The sequence below is a fragment of the Hylobates moloch genome, unplaced genomic scaffold, assembly GCF_009828535.3.
Source record: "Hylobates moloch isolate HMO894 unplaced genomic scaffold, HMol_V3 SCAFFOLD_26, whole genome shotgun sequence".
NCBI classification, from domain to species: domain Eukaryota; kingdom Metazoa; phylum Chordata; class Mammalia; order Primates; family Hylobatidae; genus Hylobates; species Hylobates moloch.
Window position 1 is genome coordinate 1,847,197 of NW_026652301.1, and position 26,780 is coordinate 1,873,976.

The 26,780-nt window shown below is 39.7% G+C and overlaps 1 pseudogene; it reads right to left on the reverse strand.

Annotated features, from left to right (window-relative positions):
* Positions 1–24,396: 24,396 nt before the first annotated feature.
* The window catches only part of LOC116463119 (transcriptional coactivator YAP1-like), a 3,064-nt pseudogene continuing 680 nt past the window's right edge, over positions 24,397–26,780 (reverse strand).

Genomic DNA, 26,780 nt, shown 5'->3' on the forward strand with positions numbered 1-26,780 from the left:
GAAGTAAACTGTAAGATAGAAATCAGGGAACCCAACATTACAATTAAGAGTCCTATGATTCTAAGAAAATGTTTTGCTCCTAAGCCAAGACATAGATTGTAGTCCCAGTCTGAACTGACTGAGTTATTAGAGGAACACAGATTTCAAAATAAACTCTTGATTTGGGAAGGTGGATTTCAAGGACTGGGCGACTTGACCCAGGAAAATTTTCCAGTTACAGATATTCTTTAGAACTCATGATTCTGTTGCATTAGAAGACATTAAAATCCTGGTGTCCTTTAAGCCACTAGCTCAAAGTATTATTTTGAAGAGGCAGAAAAAAAGAGTATACAAAAGGGCAGATGGAGGGTGGGAGTGGGCACAGCTGGAAAAACATTTTTAAAATACATCCTTTTGGGGACGTCTGTTTTCGTCAGTAATTTTTATTTTTTCTGGCAGAAAGTTATCTAAGAAGTGGTGAATTTGCTGAGAAATGTCATTATAACCTGGTACGCAAAGGCACACATCCACGTCTGAGATCTTTTTCTTTTAAGAGAGTCTTCTTTTTGGTGGTGTAATAAGTTTATGAAATTGCACTGTATCCAAAACTTTTGAGGTCTTGAAATATACAACAGAAAGCTATACAATAGAAAACGCTGACTCTCTCTTCCTCATTTTATAGTTTTGTTTTAAACAAAGCATACTTATGAACTGGTTTAAGTCAAACCCTCATGTCTGGTTCCACGAGAATATGCATGAGCAGCTGACGGCCTAGATCTTGCTGTGAACTGCAAGGGCTCAAAACTTGGCATGTCTGCGATGATTCACACATGGCCATCTTTCAGTAGTTACTGACAAATTAGGCAGGAGGACAAAAGTTTGAACTAATTTCTTTTAAAGATGGATGGTCGGTCTCCATTGCAGAAGCAGTTTTCAAGCCTGTTCTGCAATTCCAAGCTTCCTCAAACCTGGCTATGCGTGAGGACACCTACTTAAAAGTCAAATGCATCCAGTTTGGTTGGGATTCCGATATCTGCAATTTTGGGGGAAACTACTGCTTTAATAAATGAATGTGCTAATTATTTTATCCTGCTAAGAAGATAAGCCCATGTTTAGTTTTCAGCATCTAGCGTAGATCACACATGACTTTTATCATAAATCCTACATGACTTGACAAATATGTCATGGATCAGAGAAAGAGCTTAAATAATTTCCCTGGGGTTATAAATATGCGAACGTCAAAGCCACAACCAGAATTCACAGTCTCTGAATTTCTAGCCTGCGTTATGAGATCTGCTGTCATCCTTCAGCCCATCCTGATATAGTCAAGTGGAATGAGGGTAAAAGAAAAAGAAAGAGCTTCTGAGATGTTGGTATTTTTAAGTTTTCTTTGGTAAGTTTTAGGATGCAGGGTCAGAGTCCTGAGTATGATGAGAGGGATTTTTAATATGGAGTCATATTTCAGGTAACAAAATTGTGAATTAAAAATGATTGCACTGGAGGCTGAGGTGAGAGGAGCACTTGAGCCCAGGAGCCAGATGTTGCCATGAGCCAAGATCATGTCACTGCACTCCAGCCTGTGTGACAGAGTGAGACTTTGTCTCAAATAATAATTGCAGAACAAATAGAGACCTAAAATCTGAAGAGACTTCAAAGCTTGATGATAGAGGAGGAAAGACAACAGAAAAGTACACAGCATAAGTCTAAGGACTGGACACAGTTACTAGCCCAGGAACAAAAGGGCAATAGTTGTATCAAGAATGATGTAAAGGAAGAGGGTTCACAAGTTATGCAAACCCAATTCAATTTAAAAGAAAGACTTACCATATTCTATCTACTGCTGATATGAATAACCCAAACACTAAACTCTTGGCTGTTGGACATACATTGACATAGCCATACACATGTATGTTGTATGTTTATATAAGCAGAAAGAATATGGATTGAACTGTGTTGGTAAGATCCATGCAAAACTAATTTTAAATGTCTTCAATTATGAAACTAAATTGAAGTCAGTGGTGAGGGGCAGAAGGATGACCTTTGGTTTGGGGATTTGGAGGTTTGGGTTCCTGATCAATGAAGTCTCAGTCATGGGACCTAAGAAGGGCCTGAAAGGCAGTGGAGAGCAAAACATCTGATCCAGAATGAAGGCTCTGCCTCTAGGGGCTAGCAACTGGCAAAGGGAGCCAAAGAGTTCTTTTGAGGCAATGGCCTCAAGTAGGAGAGTGGAGATTCTCCCTGGCTTGGGACAATCCCCTGCCTGCACCCTCAAGTCTCTGAGCTATAGGCTCATTCCCAGGACCCCAGAGAGGAGGAGGATGGAGCCTGGCCTGAGAGTCGAGACCAGTCTCTATAGCCTCCTTTGTGGGGCAGGCGTGGTCTGCAGGGGTTGAGGGTGGGTTGGGAGAGGAAGGGTAGAAAGAGGTTGGGCTCCAGGTGATAGAGGAGGCTCCCAAACTGATGACCAAGGAGCAAAGAAATCTGTTGGAGATGGGTTGGGGAGCCAGTGTCATAAAGGTAAAGGCATTTGAGCTGGCCTTGGAAGAGAAGGATTAGAAAAGTGTAGTGATTTTTGGGAGTGGAGGAGGGAAAGTGGTGGAAGGTGTTGGAGGGCTGGGGTGTAAGTTGGGGACAGATTATGAGATGACTGCACACCTTTTAATGTTATTCTTGGCATTGCAGGCCAAATGTAAGGAGCAAAAAGTTTACACTATAAAGAATAATCCCTAACTTCAAGGAATTTTCTTTTCTTTTGAAAGAGTCACTCTGAAGCGTTATGTGTGTTTGAGTCCCGTCAAAAGCCTAAGCTGGCCGGGCACGGTGGCTCACACCTATAATCCCAGCACTTTGGGAGGCCGAGATGGGTGGATCACCTGAGGTTGGGAGTTTGAGACCAGCCTGACCAACATGAAGAATCCCCATCTCTACTAAAAATACAAAATTAGCTGGGCATGGTGGTACACGCTTGTAGTCCCAGCTACTCGGGAGGCGGAGGCAGGAGAATTGCTTTAACCTGGGAGGCAGAAGTTGCAGTGAGCCGAGATCACGCCATTGCACTCCAGTCTAGCAGCAAGAGTTGCCTCCGTCTCGAAGGAAATAAAGGGTATTCAATTAGGAAAAGAGGAAGTCAAATTGTCCCTGTTTGCAGATGACATGATTGTATATCTAGAAAACCCCATTGTCTCAGCCCAAAATCTCCTTAAGCTGATAAGCAACTTCAGCAAAGTCTCAGGATACAAAATCAATGTACAAAAATCACAAGCATTCTTGTACACCAATAACAGACAAACAGAGAGCCAAATCATGAGTGAACTCCCATTCACAATTGCTTCAAAGAAAATAAAATACCTAGGAATCCAACTTACAAGGGACATGAAGGACCTCTTCAAAGAGAACTACAAACCACTGCTCAATGAAATAAAAGAGGATACAAACAAATGGAAGAAAATTCCATGCTCATGGGTTGGAAGAATCAATATTGTGAAAATGGCCATATTGCCCAAGGTAATTTATAGATTCAATGCCATTCCCATCAAGCTACCAATGACTTTCTTCACAGAATTGGAAAAAACTACTTTAAAGTTCACATGGAACCAAAAAAGAGCCCGCATCGCCAAGTCAATCCTAAGGCAAAAGAACAAAGCTGGAGGCATCATGCTACCTGACTTCAAACTATACTACAAGGCTACAGTAACCAAAACAGCATGGTACTGGTACCAAAACAGAGGTACAGATCAATGGAACAGAACAGAGCCCTCAGAAATATTGCCACATATCTACAACTATCTGATCTTTGACAAACCTGACAAAAGCAAGAAATGGGATAAGGATTCCCTATTTAATAAATAGTGCTGGGAAAACTGGCTAGCCATATGTAGAAAGCTGAGACTGGATCCCTTCCTTACACCTTATACAAAAATTAATTCAAGATGGATTAAAGACTTACATATTAGACCTAAAATCATAAAAACCCTAGAAGAAAACCTAGGCAATACCATTCAGGACATAGGCATGGGCAAGGACTTCATGTCTAAAACACCAAAAGCAATGGCAACAAAAGCCAAAATTGACAAATGGGATCTAATTAAACTAAAGAGCTTCTGCACAGCAAAAGAAACTACCATCAGAGTGAACAGGCAACCTACAAAATGGGAGAAAATTTTCGCAACTTACTCGTCTGACAAAGGGCTAATATCCAGAATCTACAATGAGCTCAAACAAATTTACAAGAAAAAAACAAACAACCCCATCAAAAAGTGGGCGGACATGAACAGACACTCCTCAAAAGAAGACATTTATGCAGACGAAAAACACATGAAAAAATGCTCTTCATCACTGGCCATCAGAGAAATGCAAATCAAAACCACAGTGAGATACCATCTCACACCAGTTAGAATGGCCATCATTAAAAAGTCAGGAAACAACAGGTGCTGGAGAGGATGTGGAGAAATAGGAACACTTACACTGTTGGTGGGACTGTAAACTAGTTCAACCATTGTGGAAGTCAGTGTGGCAATTCCTCAGGGATCTAGAACTAGAAATACCATTTGACCCAGCCATCCCATTACTGGGTATATACCCAAAGCACTATAAATCATGCTGCTATAAAGACACATGCACACATATGTTTATTGCAGCACTATTCACAATAGCAAAGACTTGGAACCAACCCAAATGTCCAAAAACGATAGACTGGATTAAGAAAATGTGGCACATATACACCATGGAATACTATGCAGCCATAAAAAATGATGAGTTCATGTCCTTTGTAGGGACATGGATGAAACTGGAAACTATCATTCTCAGTAAACTATCGCAAAGACAAAAAACCAAACACCGCATGTTCTCACTCATAGGTGGGAATTGAACAATGAGAACACATGGACACAGGAAGGGGAACATCACACTCCGGGGACTGTTGTGGGGTGGAGGGAGAGGGGAGGGACAGCATTAGGAGATATACCTAATGCTAAATGACGAGTTAGTGGGTGCAGCACACCAACATGGCAGATGGATACATATGTAACAAACCTGCATATTGTGCACACGTACCCTAAAACTTAAAGTATAATAATAAAAAAAAAGAGTTGCCTCCGTCTCAAATGAAAAAAAAAAAAAGGCCTAAGCTGCATTATTCATCCTCTGATTCAGACATGCGTAGCTGGGTTTGGAGGATTAGTGGGGTGGTCCTTTCAGGGATTCTATTAGCAAGAGGGACCAACGTGGCTTGTAAGAAAGAATGCACCCTAAGTGAAGTATCAGTCACAGCCTAAAAGTTTCAGGGTTGAGGGTCAGGACACACAATATTCTGTCACATGGAGCATACCTGGGGTTCACTCCTCGCTCCCAGGGAGAGAGGCCTGGTTCAGAGTGTGGAAATTAGCCAGTGGGGACGTTGACTGAGGGCTGTCGTACCCAAGCTTCCGCAAAGTGCTGAGTCCCTAGTGTCAGCAGCACTTGGGCCAGGCCTGGCACAGGCAGCGCTGGGGACTCGGCCGTCCTGTGGTTCCTGCGGTCTTCACAATGGCTTTCTGAGCCATGTCCAGACAGCCTTCATAGCATGCTCAGAGAGACTGGGGCAGATAAATGGGAGAAGAGGAAGGAGGGGTTCCGCTGTGGCTGAGAGCACGTGTATACATGGACATACCAGGCAGCTCCTAAACAAATTTATCAGGCTTTTTAACTGCGAAGTTAGACATCCTGCAGTCACAGGAAAGAACAAAAACAGCCAGAATGCATTTTCTCATCATGGTGTTCACCTGGCCTGTCAGAACCTGCCAGCTTGGATGACACGGGGTAAATAGAAGCCGCAGGAAGCGGAAGAGGAAGGAGGGGAAGTTCCGAAGTGGGCTGGCCTTATGGAGAAGTTGGCTTTAAGGATAAGCAGAAATTTGGATTTGAGGAAGGTACAAAGAACATATTTAAAGCAAGGAGAAGAGCTTTACCCAGTGGTTCTCAAAGTGTGGTCCCTGGACTAGCAGTAGTAGGATTACATGGAAATTTATCACAGGTGCAGATTATTGGACCCTATCCCAAATCTACTGAATTAGAAACTTTGAGAGGCAGGACCCAGCAGCCTGTGTTTTAACAGGACCTCCAGGTGATTCTGATACAGGTTAAAGATTGAGAACCACTGGCCTAACCCCTAAGGCCCTTATTCCCAATATTGACTTGCAGTCTGGCCTACTAGAATCACCTGGGAACTTCAAAAGACTGATTCCTGAACCACACCACAGAACAACTGTGGCTCTGAATGTTAGAGCTGAGCACCTTAAATATTAAAAAAAAAAAAAAAAATCCCCCAGGTCATTCTGTTATGCAACAAAGTTTGAAATAATTACCTTTCTAAGACATGGAGACCAAAATGAACTGAAAGTTTCAGCGTGATTGTAGAAGGGCTCATTTGTTAGGTTGCGGAGATAGCATAGACTCAGACTAATAATATAGATTTAGGAGTCAGGCAGGCTTGGGCTAAATTCCCAGAATTATTCAGAGGCTTAGTGTTCTTATCTCTTAAGGGAAATAAAAATAGGCCTACCTCAGGGTATTGTTATACAGATTAATTGAGATAATGCATATAAAGCCCTTAGCACAGTACTTGGCATGCTGTAAATTGTTAATATAGTAATATTAATCTTTTGAAATGAGACTGGATATTAGGGTGGGGTTGAATTAAGGAAGAACTTGAAACCTGGGTGGAGGTTGTCTTAGGGTTCTCCGTAAAAACAGAAATAATAGGAGATTTTATATATATATATATATGTGTGTGTGTGTGTGTGTGTATATATAATGTATTATAAGGATTGACCACAGAATTATGGAGGCTGGGAAGACCCAGGATCTGCAGTCTATAAACTGAATTCCCAGGAAAGCTAGTATTATAGTTCCAGCTTGAATACAAAGGCCTGGGAACCAGAAGAGCTGATGGGGTAAGTTCCAGTTCCAGGGCAGGAGAAGACCAATGTCTCAGCTCAAGTGACAAGGCTTGAAGCTCTCTCCTTCTCAGCCTTTTGTTCTATTCGGGTCTTCAATTGATCAGACGAGACCCAATCTGCTTTACTCAGTCTGCCAATTCAAATATATATCTTATCCAGAAACACCTTCACAGACACACCCAGAATAATGTTTGGCCAAATATCTGGGCACCCTGTCACCCAGTGAAATTGACACACAAAACTAACCATCACGGAGGTATCTGGCCTGAGCCATTGGATGTATTTGACAGATGAGTGATATACACAAGGCTGTGTCAAGAAAGATATTGAATTAGTTACAAACAAAACAAGATGAAAAAACTCAGGAGTTAGCACAAAGGCAATAGTTTATATTCATATAAAAGCATGTTATTTGTTATAAAATAAAACCTGCATTTCAGTGGGCAGAGGCAGGTGTGAATTAAAGTATTTGACAAGAGTTCCATTGGACCACAGTCCTAATAGGGGCAAAGTACAATTTGTGCATTTTGCTCTTTTGGCAGCTCCATTAGGAAGAAGCCCATCAATCAGCAACAGGAATGCGGGAAGTCAGCAGAACCGCGTCTCAGCTGAGAGATTTGAGTGCTCGGCAGTTTATAATAGACGTAAGAATCATGAACAGGCACCGACAGACACTAAAATGCATCTAATAAAGGAAATATTTGTAAAGAAATAGATGTCATCCCTGAAGATAAATGAAGGTTGTGTACTTTCAAGGAAAGAGGATTATGGAAACATTTGTCTTCATTTGTTATCTGGACCTTGTGAAATACTTTTCATTATCATTTAGTAATCAAGAAATAGTTTTGGTGACTTTATGTGTATAAAGTACATTCAACTAAAGTAATATTTAAGTTTTTGGGCATGGTTAAAGAATTTAAGAATTCTTTTCTTCCCAAAAGGAAATACAAATATACAAATTGTAAAAATTTTCTAAACTTACAGATTTGAGAATTGAATTTTTTCTATTAGATTGGTGCAAAAGTAATCATGGTTTTTGCCATTACTTTTAATGGCACCAACCTAATATAAATATTAGAAGTAAGGTACTAGAAAAGATCATCAGAACAACCCCTTATTTTATAGCTGAAGAAATCAAGCCCACAAAAGGTGACCTGAGATGGCCACAGTCACCCAGTGAGACAGTGGCTGAGAAAACACTTTGGTCTCTGATTCTCACTCCTTTTCTCTTCCCACTATCTGCTTAATAAGACTCTTGGGGGCTGGGCGTGGTGGCTCACGCCTGTTATCCCAGCACTTTGGGAGGCCAAGATGGGTGGATCACGAGGTCAGGAGTTTGAGACCAGCCTTACCAACATGGTGAAACCCCATCGCTACTAAAAATACAAAAATTAGCTGGGCGTGGTGGCACGCACCTGTAATCTCAGCTACTCAGGAGGCTGAGGCAGGAGAATCACTTGAACCTGGGAGGCGAGGTTGCAATGAGCCGAGATCGTGCCATTGCACTCCAGCCTGGGTGACAGAGCTAGACTCCATCTCAAAAAGAAAAAAAAAAAAAAAAAAAGAGAGACTCTTGGAATCTAGCAAGTATTCTCAGGTGCCAGACTTACTGACTTATTAAAGATGTTTTCACCCATATTTTCACAATTTTCACATTTAGTCTTCATAATGATCCCTTCAATAGGTGTGGCTAGGATTTTCATTGTTTTTTTATGAAGGGGCCCACTGAGCTTTTCGGAGAGCAATGATTTGCCTGTGGCACACATAGCAGGAAAGCTAGACAACCAAGAATCAGCCTCAATTCTTGACTCGTTTTAGTGGCCTTTTAGTGACCTCCCAATGCAGGAAACAAAATATTAACTTACACCTGGGGCAAATTTGCTTCCATATTAGTCTCTTCTTTATAGTAACATGGAACTATTTTTTTTCTATAAGATCTGAATAAAGCCTTTAATTTTTGCATGATCATTAGCAGTTTTTTAAAAATGTTTGAATTGAGTAATTAGGGTGACAAGAATGTTGACAATACATCAAGATATATAAACCATGGGGACTGCCTCATTGAATTTTGTCATTGATCACTGAGGAATTAGCAGATTTCTTCCTCCTTTATTATGGTCCTTAGATGATAATAATGGTGATTGGCAGAGACAATTGTAATACAAATGAAAAAATCGAATGTATTTTAGCTATATGGCAAGATGTCCAAGATACCTCAATTTTTTTCTATTTTTGTTTTACTTAGTTTCATAAAATCACAAAGTAATAATGCTTATCAATAGTGGGACTATATAAAAAATAATTATGCCCAATCTAGAGTATAATCTTCCACAATCTTCTTCATGCCCATAACAATATGAGCATATGCGGGTGTTTGTTTTTATCCAAATAGAATCATACTGTGTTCATCGCCTATAATTTGCTTTATTTTGGAGAATTTCTCATGGACATTCATACAAGTTAATCTTAGACATATATCTCTTTTTCAGTCTAGTTTCTTGTAAACACATGTATTTCACAGAAATGAAATATTATATTGTGTGTGCGTGCGTGTGTGTGTGTGTGTGTGTGTGTGTGCTTTTTACGTTCAGCCTTTTTTTTTTTTTTCTTTTTTGTTAGTCTCCCTATGGACTTTCTCATCCTTTAAACATGAGGCTTCTCAAGCTATGTTAGTAAACTGCTGTGTCTCTTTCGGCTTTTATTTGGTGGATGTACTATGCATACAGACTGTATTACATCGAATCTGAGATGTCATTTTTTTCACATTTTAACATCTCTGAAACTGCAATTGCTTACCATCTGAGATTTAATGAAATAGGGTAGGCAGATGTATGTTGGGGGGCTTTTTCCTTCTTTCTTTGTTTTACAAAAACAAGGTTCTGTTTCCCATGCTTTTCTGCATTTTGCTTTCTCTTTTACTTTGTGGAAATCTGTCCAAGACAACTAACTTCACTCTGTTCCTTTTTAAAAACGTGATTGTAATATATTCAATATTCCTTTAATGATGGACTACATTTCTTTCCTATATTGTGCTTTTCTCTGCAACAAAAGTGCTTCAATAAGCATCCTATGTACTGATGCTTTTATTTCTTTGAGATAGATTTCAAGGAGTAGTATTTCTCCTATGAAGGAGGTTATGCTTTTAATTTTAGTAGTGTTACCAGGTTACTTTACATAATGGTTGTAGCAAGTCAATCTTGTTTTGGTTATTCATTGCTACACAAAAAAACTACCCTAAAGCAGCGGCTAAAAACCACAATCAATTAAGGACTTTCCTAATGAATCTTCTTTTGGAGCAGAATTAATTGGGGGATGGTTTGTTTTGGGCCCTACATACTGTCTGGGCCCAGAGAGGGATGGCATGGATGGCTGGGAGTAAAACAGCGATGGCTGCGGGTAAAAGAGCTGAGGGCTGGCCAGACAGCTCGCTCTGTCCATGTATTCTCAGGACCTCCATGTCAACTCCAAAACAGAGGCCTCTCCAATGTGGCATTCCCAGAGCTCAGGTGGAAGCAGCCAGGCTTAATGGAACCTAGCCTTGAAACCCCCATATAGTCACTTCCTCAATTTTCTGTTTGTCAAGCAAGTCACTTATGGCTGGCACAGATTTGAGGGGTGGAGAGCACATATACCCCAAATCCCACTATCAATGAACACAAAGAGAACTTGTTTCCTGAATCTTTCCCAGCCTGGATCACTCTGTAAAACATTTTGAAAGTATTGTTCATTTGACAGGTAAAAACAGGCCACTCATTGTTACTTTTTATATTTCCATGAGTGCAGGGGAAGATGAACATCTTTCTAGGTTATTTGCCACCAGAGTCACCTTTTCTATGAAGTGCTTATTCATATTTTGCTTATTTTGAGTTGTATATCATTTTCTCGATAATTAGTAAGAGCTTCTTTTTTTCTTTTAAAATAGATTTATTGAGATATAATTCACATATAATACCATTCAATCACTTAAACTGTACAGTTCAATGGCTTTTAGTATACTTACAGAGTTATATATCTATCACCACTATCAATTTTGGAACATTTTAATTACCACCAAAATAAATCCTATTCCACTTAGCCATCATCTCCCAACTCCCATTTCTCTAGCTCTAGTCAATGACTTGGAAGGAATCATAAAAATTTCCTTTAAATTTCATATGGAACCAAAAAAAGCCCCTATAGCCAAGACAATCCTAAGCAAAAAGAACAAAGCTGGAAGCATCATGCTACCTGACTTCAAACTATACCACAAGGCTACAGTAACAAAACAGCATGGTACTGGTACAAAAACAGACATATAGACCAATGCAACAGAACAGAGGTCTCAGAAATACCACCACACATCTACAACCATTTGATCTTTGACAAACCTGACAGAAACAAGCAATGGGGAAAAGATTCCCTATTTAATAAATGGTGCTGGGAAAACCGGCTAGCCATATGCCAGACCCCTTTCTTACACCTTATACAGAAATTAACTCAGGATGGATTAAAGGCTTAAACATAAAACCTAAAACCATAAAAACCCTAGAAGAAAATCTAGTCAATATCATTCAGGACATAGGCATGGGCAAAGACTTCATGACTAAAACACCAAAAGAAATAGCACCAAAAGCCAAAATTGACAAATGGTATATAATAAACTAAAGAGCTTCTGCACAGCAAAAGAAACTATCATAAGAGTGAACAGCAACCTACAGAATAGGAGAAAATTTTTGCAATCTATCTGTCTGACAAAGGGCTAATATCCAGAATCTACAAGGGACTTAAACAAATTTACAAGAAAAAAAACAACCCCATCAAAAAGTGGGTGAAGGATATGAACAGACACTTCTCAAAAGAAGACATTTATTTAGCCAACACACTATGAAAAAAATCTCATCATCACTGGTCATTAGAGAAATGCAAATCAAAACCACAATGAGATACCATCTCATGCCAGTTAGCACGGTGACCATTAAAAAGTCTGGAAACAACAGATGCTGGCAAGGATGTGGAGAGGTAGGAAGACTTTTACACTGTTGGTGGGAGTGTAAATTAATTCAATGATTGTGGAAGACAGTGTGGTGATTCCTCAAGGATCCATGTCCAGAAATACTATTTGACCCAGCAATCCCATTACTGGATATATACCCAAAGGATTATAAGTCATTCTACCGTAAAGACACATGCACACATATGTTTACTGCGGCACTATTTACAATAGCAATGGCTTGCAGCACTATTTCCAATAGCAAAGACTTGGAACCAATCCAAATGCCCATCAATGAAAAACTAGATAAAGAAAATGTGGCACATAAAACCATGGAATACTATGCAGCCATATAAAAGAATGAGTTCATGTCCTTTGCAGGGACATGGATGAAGCTGGAAACCATCATCCTCAGCAAACTAACACAGGAACAGAAAACCAAATGCCACATGTTCTCACTCATAAGTGGGAGTTGAACAATGAGACCACATGGGCACAGGGAGGGAACATTGCACACTGAGGCCTGTCGGGGGTGAGGGGCAAGGGGAGGGAGGGCATTAGGACAAATACCTAATGCATGTGGGGATTAGGGGCTTAAAGCCTAGAAGATGAGTTGATAGGTACAGTAAATCACCATGGCACACGTATACCTATGTAACAAACCTGCACATTCTGCACATGTATCCCAGAACTTAAAGTAAAATAAAAATAAAAATAAAATTTTCTAAGCCCATCATCTCAATGTAAAATACCTTCTTGTTCTTATTCTGTTTTTCTTTTTTAACATGCATTTCAAACATATATCAAAGTAGAAATAAAGTACAGTGGTGAGCTTATATGTACATAACACCAACAGTAGAAATTTCTTGTACATTAGAAATGTTACTTTTTTTTTTTTTTTTGAGATGGAGTCTCACTCTGTCACTCAGGCTGGAGTGTGGCATGATCTTGGCTCACTGCAACCTCCACCTCCCGAGTTTAAGCAATTCTCCTGCCTCAGCCTCCCAAGTAGCTGAGATTACAGGTGCACACCACCATACCCAGCTAATATTTTTGTATTTTTTATAGACATGTGGTTTCACCATGTTGGCCTGGCTGGTCTCAAACTCCTGACCTCAAGTGATCCGCCTGCTTTGGCCTCCCAAAGTGCTAGAATTACAGGCATGAACCACCGCGCCCGGCCAGAAATGTTACTTTTAATCTTATCATACATGCTGTGAATATTTTTCCCAATATAATTTTTAAAATTTAAGTGTGTTTTATTCTGCATAATAAAATTTTCTGTGTATTAGAGATAAATATTCCTGTCTATTCTTTAGTAGCTTTAATTTGCTTTGTCGCTGAGGAGAATTGCAACTATTAAATAATTGTACATATGTTTAGCATTTTCTTCTAGTATATTTATTTATGTTTGTCTGTATTACTTTTGATTTAACCCAAATCCATCTGGAAATTACACTTTTGTTTTAGTTTCTATAGCTTTTTTTAAAAACAATAGTGCTTTGAACAATATCTTTGAAGCTATTGAGAAAAAACAAAGCCAGAAAGAGTGTGGACCTAATTTGTTTATTTAACACTTATTTATTTAGCACCTATTATGTGTCTAGGACTTTTTAGCTACTGGAGACACAAAGCTAAACAAGACCAGTAAAGTCCCTGTTTCTATAGCTTACCTTCTAGCAGGAGAAAGAAAGACACACAAGTTAACGAAAGAAGCAGAAATGAACTTGGCATTTTCAAGGAAAAGAAAGATGAGCAGTGTGATTGAGGCATAGTTGGAGGAAGAGCTGGTCTTGAATTCCCTACCTCAGGTGATCCGCCCACCTCGGCCTCCCAAAGTGCTGGGATTACAGGCATGAGCCACTGTGCCTGGCCTGTCATCTAGGTTTTTTTTTTTTTTTTTTTGAGACAGAGTCTTGCTCTGTCCCCCAGGCTGGAGTGCAGTGGCGCGATCTCGGCTCACTGCAAGCTCCGCCTCCCGGGTTCACGCCATTCTCTTGCCTCAGCCTCCCGAGTAGCTGGGACTACAGGCGCCCGCCAACACGCCCGGCTAATTTTTTGTATTTTTAGTAGAGACGGGGTTTCACCGTGTTAGCCAGGACGGTCTCGATCTCCTGACCTCGTGATACGCTCGCCTCGGCCTCCCAAAGTGCTGGGATTACAGGCTTGAGCCACCGCGCCTGGCCGTCATCTAGGTTTTAAGCCCTGCATGCATTAGGTATTTCTCCTAATGCTGTCCCTCCCCTTACCCCGGCAACCCCCAACAGGCCCCGAGGTGTGATGTTCCTCTCCCTGTGTCCATGTGTTCTCATTGTTCAGCTCCCACTTATGAGTGAGAACATGTGTTGTTTAGTTTTCTGTTCCTGTATTAGTTTGCTGAGGATGATGGTTTCCAGCTTCATCCATGTGTCTGCAAATGACATGAATTTTTATGGCTACATAGTATTCCACGGTGTATATGCGCCGCATTTTCTTTATCCAGTCTATCGTTGATGAGCATTTGGGTTGGTTCCAAGTCTTTGCTATTGTAAATAGTGCTGCAGTAAACATACGTGTGCATGTGTCTTTATAATAGCAAGATTCATGATCCTTTGGGTATACCCAGTAATGGCATTGCTGGGTCAAATGTTATTTCTGGTTTTAGATCCTTGAGGAATCGCCACAATGTCTTTCACAATGGTCAAACTAATTTATACTCCCACCAACAGTGTAAAGACATCCGTATTTCTCCACAGCCTCGCCAGCATCTGTTGTTTCCTGACTTTTTAATGATCGCCATTCTAACTGGCGTGAGATGGTAAAAGCTGTGATACACTTTCTAAGGACACCTGACTTTTTGGAGCTCAGCAGTGCAAGCTATGCAATCTCCCAGGGTTCCTAAGTTCCTCAGCTATGACATGGAATGGTCTCTCAGGTCCTTTCCACTCCTAAGACCCTGGATTTTAAGAAATTGTTTGCTAAGGGACCACCTTTGTGCAGTTTGAAATACTGCACTGGACTACAAATAGAACTCAAACATATCATGTCTCTGGCTACTTTTGGTTAAAATTCAATTTTGTTAATATAAATAATATTTTGAAGGCAGTGTTGTGTGATGAAAAGACAACAGGAGTTTGGGAATCATATACATCTGATTATATCTAAATTCCACCCCTTACCAGCTATGCAACCCTGGGCATGTTAAACCTCTTTTCATAAACCTCAAGCCTCCGCATCCACTCAATCATTTCTCTCTTATAAAATAGTTAAGAATATTAAATGAGAACTTTGGAAAGCCCCTGGCACATAATGAAGGTGAGTTTGCTTGCCTCTTCTGTTTTGAACACGAAAGTCTAAAGATACATTTGTTAAAAACAGGATGGAAATAAAGAGCAAGTCGGACAGAAGGAATAACTAGAAAAAAAGGTGACGGGATATTCTCAAATGAGTTTGAAAGGGGTGAAGGTGGAGCAAGTGCAGCAGTGAGGGCGGCTGCCAGAACAGAGGTAGGAGGATGAGTAATAGGCCCAGGGAAGCATGAAGGAAGAGGCATTGAAGAGGCAATTGTGCAGAGGAAGCTAAACATACACATATATTTCAAACCGTGGCAATTCATTTGGGAAAGTGAAATTAAACAGCGTCCATACAAAATATTAAGGCTGGAGTGACCCATGCGAGAAAGGGAGGTCTGATCAGGATACACACTTGAGTTCCAAGTCAGAGTGACCTCTGTACGTGGGGAGAATTAGGAGCAAGCTGAGAACAAAGCTTCATAACAGGCCTGAAGATACAGGGCTTGGCAGTCAGTTGACTGAAAGGCAAGCGGCCTTCAGGTGGGCTCCCATGGAGCTGCTGAAATGAATTGGATTTATGATGCTGGATAATCCTAAGTAAATATATTCATAATTGCTCTGAATATGAGGATTACAGCATGCCTTCTAGTTTGTCTTCTAAAAAATGAGAAATTATCTTGATCGTTGCTGCTGTTGCATTTTACCTATCAGAATCCCGTGATAGGCTGTCGTCATAGTTTTGGAGTTCAAAAGAGGAGTGCAAACCTTGTTGAACCTCTACTTCCATCCTACAGTCATAAAGCCTGAAGTAGAGGAGATCTAAAAAGCGCCATGGCTTACAGGCTTTGCACCCTAGAGGATGAACAGTATGTGCAATGGCAGTAGCCACCTGGAGGGAAGAGAGTGTTCCTTTAGGGAATTCTTGGTGGGATGGTGCATGCTCTAATCATGTGCTTTTAATAGAAGACCCTCTGAGAAGATAGCTGACCTACACAAACAGCCTATCACTTGCACACAGTAGAGGCAGCTAGGATCCCCACTCTCCACTCTGGGTTTCAGAGCCCAGTGAAAACATCAGAACTTTTGCACTTATGCAGTGATAGCTTCCAAATGAAGCCCAGGTCTCATGTTAAAGGGTGGCTTATGAAACCCCGGGGGAGGTAGATAACAGGAAAGAAAAACAGTAAGGTTTCAGTGAAGGAAGACAAATATGTGCTAATAGGAGAAGGTGAGAAAGGCTAATGAGATCTCTAATTCAAAGAGTGACCTCATCCAAGCCCTAAGATGTGTGCCTGAACCTGCACTTTAGGGCTACAAATAGAAAGGAAGGGAGCCACTGGTACCAAATATTCTGTGAGGCTTTGGGGCGCAGGCAGTACTTGGCCCCCATCTCAGCATGTCGAGAAACAGAGGCAGCAAGAGAAGCAGCCGCAAACTCTGCCCAGATCCCAGGGTGGCACCAGCATCCAGGAGACCTCAGAGGTCCCTGCCTAGCTCTAGCCTTAGGAAGAGGCCTAGGGGCATATATTGGACACTTGCATTTGCCACCAAGTTGATCTAAGTTGGAAAGAAAAACATGATGAGTGCTTTAAGGAGGTTGGGACTTGTTTTTGAGTTACCACTGAGTGCTTCAAAAATTACTGGGGAGACGAAGAGTGGATTTTACAGAGGTCTCAAAGTCCCCAAATAATAATTAGAGGCAAGTTTCAGTGAACAATTTTTGTGCATTTTTAAAAATTTGCTTTTTCTGCTTTGCTTTTAAGCTATAAGTTCTTTTAAAACGCCAGTGTATGTGGCACCAATGACATCAGAATGCTTGAAATATTTTTCTACTGATCAAAATTCTTATTCAAAAGCAACTTTAATCCTCATGCAAAGTACTTGGGGCTTTGCTTGCTGCCAACGAACAGACATGTGCACACTTCTCATAGAAGAACCTCAAAAACAAAGTTCCATTTTCCTCTTTGGCCTAGACAATAGCTCTAAGCGATTTTAGAAGAGCAGGACTATTGTTTTTGTTAACCAAGATTTGTAAGGACAGTCAGAATTTCACCTCATTAAAAAATTGTAAAAGATAAAAGATATAATTTAGTTCTTTTGGGTGGTATGAGGTGAGTGGAGAACAGTGTTAGTGGCTATGAGGGTTGAGCCTCTGGAGTCAAAAGATTTTCCTACTTAAATATTCTGAGCCTCAGTTTCCTTATCTGGGAAATGGGAATAGTAACATTACTCAGCCTTGTAAAGTTATTGTGAACAATTAAGTGAAATTGTATATTTAAAGTGCTGACATGGGGCTTGACACAAGTAAGTGGTGCGTAAGTATTAACTGTCATGGCATAATTCCAAAGCCTTTGGAACTGTCCTTCATTAAAGCTGTGCAGAAATTGACGAACTCTTTGGCCTGTGGTGATCAAATGTATAGTCAGTTCACTCACTGCCCCTCAAGTTAGTGATTTCCATGCTAAACATGCCTACGGTTCTTAAACATAGTCTACTCCATATCCGTCCATCTTCTCTAGTTTTTGGGTTTAGTGTCAATCTTCTGTGGTCCCCTTGGAAATTGCTCTGATTGAGATAAAGGGAAATAATGTATAGGAAAGCATGGAGATCTGGTTCGGTTCTTTTGCTTCTATAAGTGGCAACAGCAGATTGCTTAAAGAAATTCCCTCTTCTTTGGTGGGGTCCCGTCCCTTCAGGGAACTGTGGGGACACCGGTTTGTTTTCTCTTTCTCTCCTAACTTTGCATCTATGTTCACGAGAGGTGTTAGTCTATAGTTTTCTTTTCTTTGAATGTCATTGTCTCACTTTAGAATCAGAATAATGCTGACCACGTTAAGTACATGGCGAAGTGTTCCTCTAGATATTACCTTAATGACATCCCACAAATTTTGGTATGTTGTATTTTCATTTATGTTCAGTTAAAAATATTTGCTAATTTTCCTAGAAGTTTCCTCTTTGGATCATGGATAATTTAGAAGTGTGCTGTTTCATTTCCAAAGGTTTGGAATTTTCTGTTGTCTTGCTGATATTGGTATCTAGTCTAGTTATATTAGGATCTGAGAGCGCACTCTGTGTGAGTCCAGTTCTTTTAAATTTGTTAAGTTTCATTTTAAAGTCAAGGATGGGATCTATCTTGGTGAATGTTCCTTGTGCTCTTGAGAAGAATGTGCATTTTGCTGTTATGGAGTGAAGTGTTCTATAAGTGTCAATTATGTCCAGGTTTTTGATGATGGTGTTCAGTTTTTCTATATTATTGCTGATTTTTCCAGTAGTTCTATTTGTTACTGAACTAAGAGTGTCTAAATATGCAATGATAATTGTAGATTTGTCTATTGCTCCTTTAAGTTTTGTCAGTTTTTCTTTTTGTATTGTGAAGCTCTGTTGTTAGGTGTATACCCATTTGGGATTATCATGTCTTCTTGCAGCATTGAACTTTTTATGATTCTGAAATGTCTCTCTTGATCCTGTTGATTTTCTTTGCTCTGAAAGTTGTTTTGTCTGATATTAATATCTGCACTCCGGTTTTCTTCTTGTTTATGTTCTTCTATTCATTCTATTCAATGAGTTTTCTGCTGTCGTATTTTTTATGTCCTTTTAAAATTTAAATTTTATTGTCATTAAATTGCCATTTTGTAATTCTTTATAGCATATTTTTTGTTGAGTTGTTTTTAGCTTTCTATTGATTTTAATTGTGTTCATGATTGTTTGTTGGAGTATCTCTAATAACAATAATAAATAAATAATTGCTTTCAAGTCCTTTTTTTTTTTTTTAAGAGATGGGCCTTGCTCTGTTGTCCAGGCTGTAGTACACTGGTGTAATCACAGGACACTGCAGCCTTGAACTCCTGGGCTCAAGTGATCCTCCCACCTCAGCCTCCTGAGCAGCTGGATCACAGATGTGCACCACCATGCTCAGCTAATTTTTACATTTTTTGTAGAGATAGGGTCTTGTCATGTTGCCCAGGCCTCAAACTCCTGGGCTTAAGTGATCCTCCTGCCTTGGCCTCCCAAAGTGCTGGGATTACAGGTGTAAGCTACCACATCTGGCTGCTTTCAAGTCTTTATTAGATAATTCTAAATCTTTGTTACCTTAATATTGGTATATGTTGATTTTCCTTTTGATATTTTCCCAGATCTTTAGATGTCATGTAATTTTGGTTTGTATTTTAGGCATTTTAAATATTATGAGATCTGGGAGCCTTTTAAAAACATTATGAATATGTGGATATTTTTGTTTTAGGAGGCGATTGACCAGGTCGAGTTCAGGCTGCAAGTTCTAACCCACCTTCTATGACCTGCAATTCCAATGTCAGCTAGACTTTGAGATTATGTCCATGTATTCTGTGTGTACACCAATGATTGTTCTCTCTGGGACCCCAGGTTAACTCCACTTTTAAAGTTTTCTCTATACTGATTATGATCAGATTCATGTATGTGCAACTTAGGGGTGAGCCCAGGTGTTTATAAGCAAATTTCTAGGATTGCTTTGCTGCGCTTCTCCATGTCTGGTACTTTTTTATTTTCTAGGGCTCCTCTATTTGGTCCTACAGCCAGAAAGCTGGGGCTTTATTTAACCTACACTCTCACAAACTTTTGCAATTGCATCCACATCTGGGGTCAAGTGGTGAAAGGACAGAGACAGAGGCGAAAAATAGCCACTGGAGTTCTCTGATTGGAGGGAAAATTTCCTCTCTTAGAGATTTGGTTCAAACCATCTTCTGTGGTGGCTTCTGCCACTGTACCCACAGGATTGCTTCGAGGCTGTGGTATAAGAGATCATATGGCAGAATAAAAGCTAATTGGTATCTGCATTCTCTGGGCATACGAGTTTCTTTTTTCTACTCTGTGTGCTAGTATTAGAGGGCCACTCCTAGATTTCTTTTTTTATCTAAGTGCCCAGTTCCAGGTTTCATGCTACATTTTTGTATTCACATCAGGGAGAAATGGTGCCAGATTGATAGCAGCTTAAATTCTATGCTTCTTCCATGACCTGAGTGATCTTATTAACTTCTCAGAGTTCTTATATAGTTGTTCCAACTTGATAATTTCCATGCTGAACACACCTGCATTGTTGAACATTCCTTGCCTTCTGTCCAGCTCTTATATTTGCATTTAGCTGGAAAGACAAAGTGGAACAGGCATACTCCATTTTACCCAGCACCAGAGCACACAATTATCTCTTAGAGCAATTAAAAATAAGTAAAAAAGCCAAATTTTATATTTACTCTTTTTTTTTTTTTTTTTTTTTTTGAGATGGAGTCTCGCTCTGATGCCTAGGCTGGAGTGCAGTGGCATGATCTCAGCTCACTGCAACTTCCACCTCCTGGGTTTAAGTAATTCTCCAGCCTCAGCCTCCTGAGTAGCTGGGACTACAAGCATAAGCCACCAGACCTGGCTAATTTTTGTGTTTTTAGTAGAGATGGGGTTTCACCATGTTGGGCAGGCTGGTCTTGAACTCCTGACCTCAGGTGATCCACCCACCTCGGCCTCCCAAAGTGCTGGGATTACAGGCATGAGCCACCATGCTTTCAGTGCTCTTTAATTTTTGTGTAGGCACAAGTTTATGTCAGATAATATATTTCTTCTGCATAACGTTAACATTTAATTTAGTGCAATTCTACAGAAAATGACTTTCAGTTTTTGTTAGTCTAAAAAATTCTTTATTTTCTCTGCAGTTTTGAAATAAATTTTTATTCTTTTTCTTTGTTTTTCAGTTTGGGTAATTTCTATTTACCTATATTCAAGTTCATTGATTGTTTTCCTCAGCTGTGCTGAGTCTCCTAATGAGCCCATTGAAGGTAGTCTGTATCTGTGTTACTGTGTTTTATTTCTAGTATATATTTTTTCAGTCATATTGAGGTATAATTGACAAATAAAAATTTTATAAACTTAAGGTATACAATGTGATGTTTTGATATACATGTAGACATTGCAAAATGATTATCATAATTAAGTTAATTAACATATCCATCCTGTCACATAGTTATGAGTGGGTAGTGAGAACACTTAAGGTCTATTCTCTTAGCAGATTTCAAGTACATAATGCAGTATTATTAACTATAACCATCATGCTGCATATCAGATCTCCAGAACGTGTTCATTCAGCGTAACTAAAGCTTTGTACCCTTTGACCTACATCACCCCATTTTCCCCACCTCAGTTCCTGGCAATCACCCTACACTCTGCTTCTATGAGTTCAGCTTTTTAGATTCTACATAAAAGTGACATCACGCAGTATTTTCATTCTGTGCCTGGCTTATTTAGTATAATGTCCTCCAGGTTCATCTATGTTGTCACAAATGGTAGGATTTCCTTTTAAGGCTGAATAATATTCCATTATATGCATGTGTATATACATACACATATATACACACCTATATATGTGGCTTATCTATGTATCTCTCTATATATGTTCCCTTTTCTTTACCCATCCATTTATTGATAGATACTTAGGTTGATACCATATCTTGGCTATTGTGAATTATGCTGCAATGAACATGGTAGTGCAGGTATCTCTCTGAGATGATTATTTCATTTTCTTTGGATGTATACCCAAAAGTGAAAGTGGAATTGCTGGACTATATGGTAGTTCTATTTTTAATTTTTTGAGGAACCTCCATACTGTTTTCTGTAACAGCTATACCAATTTACACTCCCATCAACAGTTTATGAGAGTTCTCCTTTCTCTACATCTTCTCTAACACTTGTTGTCTTTGTCTTTCTAGTAATAACCAGTCTAACAGGTATGAGGTGATATTTCATTGTGATTTTCATGTTCATTTCCCTGTTGATTAGTAATGTTGAATATTTTTATATAACTTGGCTATTGGCATGTTTTCTTTTGAGAAATGTCTATTCAGGTCCTTTGCCAATTTTTACATCAAGTTTTGGTTTTTTGCTACTCAGTTGTATGTAATTTGGGGTATTAGCCACTTATACATGGTTTGCAGATATTTTCTCCTTTATGTAGATTGCCTTTTCATTTCATCGATTGTTTCCTTTGCTGAAGCTTTTTCGTTTGATACAGTCTTGTCTATTTTTGCTTTTGTTGCCTGTGCTTTTGGTGCCATATCCAAAAGTCATTGCCCAGACAAACATCAAGAAGCATTTTTCATATGTTTTCTTCTGTCAGTTTTATAGTTTCAGGTTTACGTTTAAGCGTTTAACCCATTTTGTGTTTATTTTTTTATATGATGTAAGATAATGGTTTAATTTCATTATTCTGCAGGTGGATATTTAGTTTTTCCAAAACCATTTATTGAAGAGACAAATTAAAGTTGAGGAGAAATGAAGATCTCCATATTCTTGTTTTGTGGGTGTACTTAAGTGACTGAAATTCTAGGAACAGCTGCCTTTAATGACAGCAAGATGTAAGACAAGTCTTTATTAAAGAGAAAGAAGTTTATAAGGTTCTCGATCATGGTCCCCCTAAATCTTCACAACTCCCCAAACCTTCCCACCCTCCCCTTAAGCTAAAGTTACTCTGCTGATATATAAGATGTAATCTTAATTTGTGGCTACTGGCAAATTATAGGCACTCCTTCCAAGAAGCTTTGATCTTCTGCACATTAAAAAAAAATCCCAACCACATGCTGTATAATTCATATACCCAATTTTGCATTCTAGATAGAATTTCATTATTACTCTAAAACTCCATCTGCACAGTGGCCACTTCCTCCCAGACTTAATTCAAGATGTAATCTTTCTGCTGTTTTCTTAATAAAAGCCTTAGATTCAATTATTATAGTGATCGGCCTATGAACTATTATATACAACACAGTGATTGCATTTTTTTGAGCACTGAAAGTACTTAAAATAAAACTTCTTACTTCCAACTTTTGCACTCCTCCAAAATGAAGGGCCAAAATACTTAGATTTTGTAACTGGGGGAAAAAAAATCTATCTTCCCAAGCTGAGGCTTTTCATAGCAGCTTTTGCCAGGAGAAGAGATTTTATGTCTGTTATAAACCCTTGAAAATAAGGGCTTATTCTAGAAATATTGGAAGACCGTTAAAACATAGAAGTGCTAGCCAGTGCCATTTTAATTCACAACCAACTTTTACTTCATAGCTTATATTGAAGCGTTAATTCATGCTCATTTTGGTCCTTTAAAAAATATTCTTTGGGGCCGGGCATGGTGGCTCACGCCTGTAATTCCAGCACTTTGGGAGGCCGAGGGGTGTGGATCACGAGGTCAAGAGATCCAGACCATCCTGGCTAACATGGTGAAGCCCCAACTCTACTAAAAATACAAAAATTAGCTGGGTTTGGTGGCATGTGCCTGTAATCCCAGCTACTCAGGAGGCTGAGACACAAGAAGCGCTTGAACCCAGGAGGCAGAGGTTGCAGTGAGCCGAGATCGCGCCACTGCACTCCAGCCTGACGACAGAGCGAGACTCTATCACAAAACAAAACAAAACAAAACAAAACAAAACAAAACAAAACAAAAAAAACTCTTTGGAAACTGTTATCATTCCTGTAGACACATACTCTAGTTACATAATCTCTTCCTGTAAAAATAAAAGTATAATCATGATTATCTGTATTTCTTTGCTAAATTCAACTATCAATATACATTTATTAATCTGATCACTTTTCCAGCTAACTCATGACCTTATAGTATTCTATCCAGGGTCGATTTTCACCATAGAAGTAGGAGCAAGTCTTATAAGTAAGAACAATCTTGAAGGAAATATTTTAATCTAGTCTTTAATGTGTTCATTACAAATGAGAACTAAAAACTAGAATTTACTTCCAAAACTAAGGCAAAGGTAAACTTCCAAAGCTAAGTGAAGGTAAACCACTATAAAGCTTATTTCTGTCATGGACATTATGAACCTACTCAGTGATTTCCAATCAAGACATAAAAATTAGTCCAAGGGAGAGAAAATAAAGCCATTTCTGGTTTGCTCCTTTCCAATTCATCAGATAATACCTATCATATGCCCAGAGGGCGTGGAGCACTCCCCTAGACACTATTCATAGTAATAGCTCTTTCTAGAACACTAAACTCCTTCAAACATCTGCGGACTGCCCCAACCAGATTTAAACTACCAGTGAAATATAAACTACTCGTCATGTATTCTAAATGCATACAAAGCACTACCATTTTAAAAATTAACTGGAAAGCAGGGAAACCTAAAAAAAGGATACATTCTGCTACCACACTCTCATAAATGTTATATTTGTGTGTGTGTGTGTGTGTGTGTATATATATATATATAAGAGAGAGCATAGATAATCAAGATTTAAATAAGGTGGTAAAAAACCAGGAAATGAAGATTTTACCAAAACAACTACAATAACCGTCCCAAACTACAACTATGAACAGATTCACTAATATGGTCATTTGCTTGGGTTCCGACAAAACCACATCATTAAGGACGTCAGAACTCAAAGCTTCCTGCAGACTTGGCATCATCTCCTCTCCTTCTGCGTTCATTCCATCTCCTTCCGCTGTTCCAAGGCCCACATTTGTCCCAGGAATGGCTTCCAGGTAGTCTGGGAAATGGTCCTGCTGTGAAGGCAGGGTGCTTTGGTTGATAGTATCACCTGTATCCATCTCATCCACGCTGTTCAGGAAGTCATCTGCGGTGTGAGGGACACTAGCTGTCCATGCTTAGTCCACTGTCTGTACTCTCATCTCGAGAGTGATAGGTGCCACTGTTAAGGAAAGGATCTGAGCTATTGACTGTTCTTGTTCTCAATTCCTGAGACATCCCAGGAGAAGACACTGGATTTTGAGTCCCATCGTCCTGCTCCAGTGTTGGTAACTGGCTACGCAGTGCTAACTCCTGCCGAAGCAGTTCTTGCTGTTTCAGCCGCAGCCTCTCCTTCATTTGCAGTTGCTGCGGTCGCATCTGTCGCTGCTGGTTGGAGTTGCTGCCACCATGACGCCTCCTTGTGGGCTCTGGGGAACCAGGGGTGGTGGCTGTTTCACTGGAGCACTCTGATTCTCTGGTTCCTGCCAAAACGAGGGTCAAGCCTTGGGTCTAGCCAAGAGGCGGTCTTGTTCTTATGGTTTATACATTAAATTCCTCCATCCTGAGTCATGGCTTGTTCCCATCCATCAGGAAGAGGACCTGAGGCCGAGTTCATCATATTCTGCTGCACTGGTGGATTGGCTATAACGTTCATCTGAGAGAGCATGGTCTTCCTGGGGTCCTGCTGTGTTTGTTTCCTCTTTTTTTTCCTACTATTTTTGTTAGTCTACTGTTTTTTTTTTTAATTTTATTATTATTATACTTTAAGTTTTAGGGTACATGTGCACAATGTGCAGGTTTGTTACATATGTATATATGTGCCATGTTGGTGTGCTGCACCCATTAACTTGTCATTTAGTATTAGGTATATCTCCTAATGCTATCTCTCCCCACTCCCCCAACCCCACAACAGTCCCCAGAGTGTGATGTTCCCCTTCCTGTGTCCATGTGTTCTCATTGTTCAATTCCCACCTATGAGTGAGAACATGCAGTGTTTGGTTTTTTGTCCTTGTGATAGTTTGCTGAGAATGATGGTTTCCAGTTTCATCCATATCCCTACAAAGGACATGAACTCATCATTTTTTATGGCTGCATAGTATTCCATGGTGTATATGTGCCACATTTTCTTAATCTAGTCTATCATTGTTGGACATTTGGGTTGGTTCCAAGTCTTTGCTGTTGTGAATAGTGCTGCAATAAACATACATGTGCATGTGTCTTTATAGCAGCATGATTTATAATCCTTTGAGTATATACCCAGTAATGGGATGGCTGGGTCAAATGGTATTTCTAGTACTAGATCCCTGAGGAATCACCACACTGACTTCCACAATGGTGGGACTAGTTTACAGTCCCACCAACAGTGTAAAAGTGTTCCTATTTCTCCACATCCTCTCCAGCACCTGTTGTTTCCTGACTTTTTAATGATGGCCATTCTAACTGGTGTGAGATGGTATCTCACTGTGGTTTTGATTTGCATTTCTCTGATGGCCAGTGATGATGAGCATTTTTTCATGTGTTTTTTTAGCTGCATAAATGTCTTCATCACCAAATCAATCCTAAGCCAAAAGAACAAAGCTGGAGGCATCATGCTACCTGACTTCAAACTATACTACAAGGCTACAGTAACCAAAACAGCATGGTACTGGTACCAAAACAGAGACATAGATCAATGGAACAGAACAGAGCCCTCGGAAATAATGCCGCCTATCTACAACCATCTGATCTTTGACAAACCTGACAAAAACAAGCAATGGGGAAAGGATTCCCTATTTAATAAATGGTGCTGGGAAAACTGGCTAGCCATATGTAGAAAGCTGAAACTGGATCCCTTCCTTACACCTTATACAAAAATTAATTCAAGATGGATTAAAGACTTAACATGTTAGACCTAAAACCATAAAAACCCTCGAAGAAAACCTAGGCAATACCATTCAGGACATAGGCATGGGGAAGGACTTCATGTCTAAAACACCAAAAGCAATGGCAACAAAAGCCAAAATTGACAAATGGGATCTAATTAAAGAGCTTCTGCACAGCAAAAGCAACTACCATCAGAGTGAACAGGCAACCTACAAAAATAGGAGAAAATTTTCGCAACCTACTCATCTGACAAAGGGCTAATATCCAGAATCTACAATGA